Genomic DNA, 6,955 nt, shown 5'->3' on the forward strand with positions numbered 1-6,955 from the left:
AACTCCATAGGACTCGAGGACAATAGATCATGCGACCTTCTTGGACATTATGTCTTTCGTATAAAAGGTGTTGAACAAACTTAACTATCCCCTAGGATCAAACTCCATGTCTTGTCATAAATAGGGAACATAAATTTATGGTACAAAACCGATTTACAAATTGGACAGAGACCGATATAAATTATATTCCAGCCAATGATAAATAAGCCTAAAATTGGTTTTCTCCTCACTGCTTCAGTGAATCGGCATATCTATCAAGTGCCTCTCTTCCTTCAACAATTATTTGGATGCCTCTAACTATTTATCTTGGGGATCAAGAAATCCAATATGCAAGAAAAAACATAATTAAATATATTTAGTATCTGTTAGCGCTTGAGATTTCACCTCAGGCTGAGAAAGGTAAACCTCAAGGCAACATCAAACCATTCAGCCCCGTAGCTAGCCCTACGGGGCAGGAGAAGGCTCTCTCCGGTCAATCTCGGTAGATCTTCAATTGATGAGATGACCAAACGGGTAACACTGATATTAGGCTAGTAAACTGATTAGAAAGATTGATTTGGGGTTTTTAATTAAATAACGGGGTTTTTCTGGGCTGCATGGGCAAAATCACAGCTTGAAACAGAGAAATATAATGAACAACACAGGTTATCGACTGAGGCAAGGTAGGCAAGAAATTTAGCATCAAATCTAGATTTTAAATGGGATGGCAAGACTGGTGAGGAGCTGACAAGGGCATAGGAGATGAATCCTTGTCAAACAGAGGAAAACATTAAACATGAACAAACTTATAGGCAGAGCATGGCAGGCATGAATTCTTACCTAAACACTTCATTTGTTCAGTTAGAAATGATCATGTAGTGAAATGAAACATAACAGATTACATATGAAACAAGAGAAAAACTTATGCTAAATTATCATACCACAGGAATCTCAGAAGTCAGAGCTGTGAAATTTCATTAAAAATCCCTCTGTCAAAGACTGTACAATGGAGCTCAGTTCTCCTCCAGCGCTCAGAATTTTCTCCTCTGACTAACTCTAACCCTTTTCTTTTACAAATTATGGCTTAAATAAGCCAACATAGTCTCTCGGTTTCCCTGGACTTTAGGAAACAAACCGATATAAATAATTACAAAAAACATAAAAATCAAATTTCTTGGTTTGTCGAAGGTTAGAGTCAAATCCTTTTAAATCTGGATTTGCTCTTTGCTCGATGATATCCATGCTGAAAAGGTTGCCCCAAAATCTAGAAGTGTTAGCATTATAGGGTGAAATTTGCTAGTGCCTCTGATTCATCAAAACTGAAAATCGCCAGCTGCCTTTTGATGCCTCGAAATGTCCGATTGTTGAGTTTGAGTTGTCCTTACAATTGCAATTTCAATCCTTTGAACTGCTAACAAAATTCTAGGGACACACAAATACATCAACAAACTAACAATGATAAACTAAAAATAAAACTAGATTTAGGGAAAGTTGGAAGATTTCAATTTGTTGAAGCCGCTGATCTTTAATCTGATATTTCTCTGCTGCTAGGTGTTCAATCGTCCTCTTTTAAGTTTCCTTCACATCTGGAAAGTATATCTTCAAACTTATTTCATGCCTAGATATTCTCGATTTGATCTCCAAAAATACCCAAATTGCTCATAAGAATGTTGATTTATTGCCTTGTGTTCTTTGCCTACTAAGACTGTCATGTGCTTCTGCCTTCATTTCTCTAACTGACCATCGAATGCTTTCAATGAAAAGAACAAACTCTCAACTAGACTCCTGATATAGCGTGAAAGCCATATCAATTTCTGCGCTTTGAAATCTCATTAAAGATCTGCAAATTTGGATCCTCGTGACCTCATTCCTTTGTAATTGGTCCAATTTGTAGTGTATGTGTGCCTGTTGGATATTTTTAGTTCTCATCCATGGTCTTTTTCACAAAATCCAGGCCATCTTTCTATCCTTAGATGCCACGTCTATTGAGATAGAATGCCCTGTTTAGCTTACAATCCACAGCTTATAATCCACAGCTTACCCACGTTGCTTTAGCAACTTAAGAGCCCGGATTTAAACTATGCGATCAATGCCAGCAAGCGCTGTTTCAGCAAAAAATGCCTCCAATACGAATGCAACCACCAGGTTGACAAGAAGCAACACCGTTATTACATAAAAACTCAGAACTCAAATTGTTGCCAAATGTACTGGTCAGAATTGTTTTCAACATCTAACGTTGATTCAATGATAACTGTTATCAAATTTAGCAAAAGCATGAAAATAACAATGTAATCAAAAGCCTTGCTCTTCACAAAGTTCTTAATGCAAGTACACGGTGCTGAATGGTAAAAGTTTGGACATCTCTCAAGCCACGAAGGCTCAACCTCTTTCTCAAACCTGAAGGAGATGGCATCACAAAGATCTGTAAATTCTAGCTTATTTATCTTGAAATCATGACTGTAGAGCTGCTTTGAAATCCTCAGCTGCCATACGTAACTTCCCTTTTCTCCAGATTTTCTTCAGCACTCTTAGACTTTTTCAAAATATTCTTAAGTTTGAAATACTCTTTCTTCAGCTCACTGTGCTCAGGATCTAAACGCAACCCTTTTTTATAGTGCCTCATGGCAACATCATAATCTGCAAGGTAGTAATAGGCTTTTCCACGTAAGAGTAATGCCTCAAGATTATTTTCGTTGGCTTTAAGAATAAATCCAATTTCTGAAATAGCTCCTGAATAATCTTTTACTGCTATTAGTAATCTTGCTTTAAGCAGCTTTGCCTTAGAGCATTCTGGAGAGAATACAAGAACAACTTTATCTATGTACTCTAATGCTTTTGAAAAATCACCCATGTCCAAGAGACTCAGTGCCTTATCTAGTGCATTTCTACTCTGTGTTAGCTGAGACAATTCTTTCTCTGCCGCTGAATTTCCAGGTTTGAACTCCAAAAATGTTTTATAGTCCCTCTCAGACTCTTCAAATCTGCAAAATTGATGCAGAAGAGAGCCACGATGTAACTATGCTTGCAAAAACTTTGCATCGATATCCAGAACTTTGTCTAGATCTTCAAGTGCCTCAAAATGGTGCCGAAGCGGAATCTTCGCAGCAGCTCGTTTTCAATAACATCAGTAGGATGTAATTTATATACATGGTATAGTGTTTAATGGCTGTTGTATAATCCCCCTGTAAATATGACTCATTTGCATTATTAAGCATGTCCTCAACACCACCAAAAGTTTGCCAGAAACTTTTCCTGAGATATTTCGAATCTTTCCTTTAGTTCCAGCAACATGGATAACCTTGAGCTGTGATAAAGAATTCTCTAACTCTAGCATCTTCAAATATTCAAACATGATAAGAAATTCATTGGCTATATTGGTGTTGTTAGATGAAATTACATCTATGGCTGCCTCATACGATAAAGACAGATAACTCTGATTTTGTCCAGCTGCTGAACCTGCACCAGCATGTTTGTTTTCTTCAAACTGTTATATTAGCAAAACATAAATGAATTTGAAGCAGATTGTCGAGTGGAGCTAGAAATGCGGGCTTGTTGGGCTCTTGCTCTTGCCAGAGCCTGTTCATAAAGCTCTTCATACTGAGTAGCAGAAAAATCCCAGCTAAAACCTTTTGTCATCGCCTTCTTAAAAGTTCTAGCCACCAATTTGGCTTCTTTCTATAGTAATGCATGGTCTAGTCCTTGTTCATCAGCTGCGGAGAATGTAAATCCATTTCTAACTTTTGCAGGGATTGTCTCATCATCCACATCAAAACACTGTCATTTGAAGAACTGTAGAGCTTTGGAACATCATGACAAATTACATATTAATGATTTCTTCTTCAAAACGGGGTTTTGAAGAAGAATCAATCTCTGACATGAGACAGAGTCTAACAGTATCAAGAAGTTCCATTCCTTGAGAGGTCAAAATATTGTGTTTTTTTTCTTTATATCAATTTTTTATTCCACAATGTATGAGTAAAAACCAAATCAGTGAAAGATTTCTTACCCTTGCTTTGCTTCAATGTCTCTACTGAAGTAAATATTGGGCTCACAATCCAGCACTAACGATGGAACCTGAAGTTGACATGTTTGCATTAGAAGTAGCCAATTAGCATCATAAAATATAGCAGCATTAGCATGCAAGTCGATTATAAATATCAAAGATCAATATTTGGCTTACCTTCTGAATAATGGCATGTACATGCTCTGCGTACAAAAAACGTGTGATCTTTGATCTCAAGATGTAGAGACTTGTTAATATCAAGAGGTAATTGGCTCATAGACAATAACTCATGACTGCCACTTTGAGTAGGGAAGATCCAGTTCTCATTTTTTTCGTGCAAACCTCTCAAATAATCTAATGACACGTTAATTACTTGTGCCTCTTTCGTAACTGCAAACGTCTATGGCATGTGTCTGGACTGGTCCTCAAGTAAATAAACCCACCAGGTACAAGCCCAGGTAAAATAGAAAAAATTGGATCAAACCTTGAATCATAGATGCTAAGCTCCATCCCATTCATCCACTTTGCCTCATGAACAACTCGCACAAACACCTAGTATATTCAAGACCAATAAATTTGTTTCTAACTTCTTGTTTCCACTGCTAAAATGTTAACAACTGCACTAAAAGCACGCACTAGAACACAAAGTAGATATGAAGAAACAAAGAAAGTAATTAGACTAACTCTTGACAGGATAAATACACTACAACATCAATTTACTTGTAGATTAATTTATCTTTGACAATAATAAAATTAGACTTGAACAACATAGTGTATGAAAACTAAGACTCAAGTTACTACACTGCATAAATGTATGAGAGCCTATTGACCTTTCTACCAAAATGAACCTCAAAACACACCACCCACTCACCTAAAACACTTATTTCCATGAGTCATAGAGGCTTTAAGCCACCTGTAGACTCTCACTCTTGCATCACCCTCGTTACAAAAACATAATTATGAAACGTGTAGACATATTGTTGAGGTTCAACATAGAAAGCATCCAATATATTGAAATGATCAGGCCCAAATCTTGAAACTTAGAAATAAGCTCAGGAACCACCTCTAAAAGGTCACGTAACTCAAGTGTCTCTTTTGCAATCCTCTATAAAAATGTGGTTTTCCCAACACTAATATTACCTTCCTAAGGGGAGGATGTTGGGCACCCAATCTGTTAGGGTCATGGTCTAGAATGTGAACCGTCACAAGGATTCCAAGGAACATTGGAATTTGAATCAAATAGTCATGGACATTGTATTTATATAATTATCAACTTAATGAAAACAAATTTGCACATATTTATTCATTATGGTTTGCACAGTTCAACAATTGAAAATGGGTGAGATGTTATAGCCCTCTCACTTCTCAACTTCAAATGCATTACCTCCATTTTTCCTTCAAACTTGGAACTGGTCTTCTTCAGGTTCAACTTAATGTAGGTCCCTTTGGGATAGTTTCTCTTCTCAAATGCACCATCTCTTGATCACCATATACAAATAAAATAAATATTTCGCAAGCGTCTAGATTCTATGCTTTCTTGATATTCCATTCCATACTCCTATAATTTTTCTTGGATTTGTGCAAAGTTGGAAACCCCTCTGTAAAAACTGACATTACATCTCCCTGTCTTGTCTATTGCAAAATCAAGTTTGAAACTCTCTTTGGATTCCCCTAGTACATAATTGAAATGGAGAAAACCTTGTCCACATGTTAACAGAGTTGTTACATGAGCATTGTTTCTGCATAAAAACCTGATCCCAATGATTTGGCTTATCTTCAACAAGACATCTCAAAATATTTCCCCAAGTTTGGACTACAATTTACACATGAAATATTGTTTCATCACTTCAAAACATTATTATTGTGTTGCCAAGGAACATTATCATTGTGTTGCCAAGGCATTGCAAGCGAATTCACTAACTCTAAAGACTTTACCATTAATATGTATGTGTGTGTCTCAAGTGGAAAATTAGCTTTAAGGGTATCACTAGACCGATTGTCTTCTCTCTCACTTTTTGCATTTGTCGCTCCAGTGTTATTGCTCTACTCTTTCTTCAATTCCTGCTTCTTACCATCAATACTGAGTTCCTCCTCTGAAAATGAAAGAAAATACAACACAGAGTATAAGATATAAAAGGTGATGAACACTGAAATATAAACTAAATTAGATTATAAAATATTTATACAACATATACCTCAACATCAGCAATGTCAATGCCATTTTCCCCTTGGAAAAGCAAGAAACTCGAACAAATTTTCTTCAGTTGGGCGATAGTGGCCACTATATGGTCAGATGACCTATATAAACAAAACAAATAAAATGTCACCATAGAAAAGAACACCTTAGTAACCTTCACGAAAAAGCTTAGGCACAATAATGCTAACTAAGTTACATGCTAAAAAGCTAAGGTTGTAGATAACTTGTAAAAACAAATAGAAAGAAAAAGACAACATATAGTAAATAATGTATGACATCTTGTTAGCAAATTGCATCATAGAAGAAAAAAATTCAATGAGGCAAGTACCATCTATTATAGAAATCATACATATTAAGCATTCAAAGTGAGGGAGCTCGTATCATGCTAGCAAACTGCAGATTTCCCCTCTCTTTGTTGGTTTTCTAAATGACCGATATTATGCCAGCAAATAACTCCATAGGACTCGAGGACAATAGATCATGCGACCTTCTTGGACATTATGTCTTTCGTATAAAAGGTGTTGAACAAACTTAACTATCCCCTAGGATCAAACTCCATGTCTTGTCATAAATAGGGAACATAAATTTATGGTACAAAACTGATTTACAAATTGGACAGAGACCGATATAAATTATATTCCAGCCAATGATAAATAAGCCTAAAATTGGTTTTCTCCTCACTGCTTCAGTGAATCGGCATATCTATCAAGTGCCTCTCTTCCTTCAACAATTATTTGGATGCCTCTAACTATTTATCTTGGGGATCAAGAAATACA

General features: G+C 36.3%; 2 pseudogenes; both read right to left on the reverse strand.

Annotated features, from left to right (window-relative positions):
* Positions 1 to 2,430: 2,430 nt before the first annotated feature.
* On the reverse strand, positions 2,431 to 3,194 carry LOC149254389 (dnaJ protein P58IPK homolog pseudogene; annotated as a pseudogene).
* Positions 3,195 to 3,378: 184 nt separating this feature from the next.
* Positions 3,379 to 5,372, reverse strand: LOC149254390 (uncharacterized; annotated as a pseudogene).
* Between the last annotated feature and the right edge of the window lie 1,583 nt (positions 5,373 to 6,955).

The sequence above is a fragment of the Pinus tabuliformis genome, chromosome 7 (genome assembly GCF_031772625.1).
Source record: "Pinus tabuliformis cultivar Carrire ecotype Pingquan chromosome 7, CPIR1, whole genome shotgun sequence".
Lineage (NCBI taxonomy): Eukaryota > Viridiplantae > Streptophyta > Pinopsida > Pinales > Pinaceae > Pinus > Pinus tabuliformis.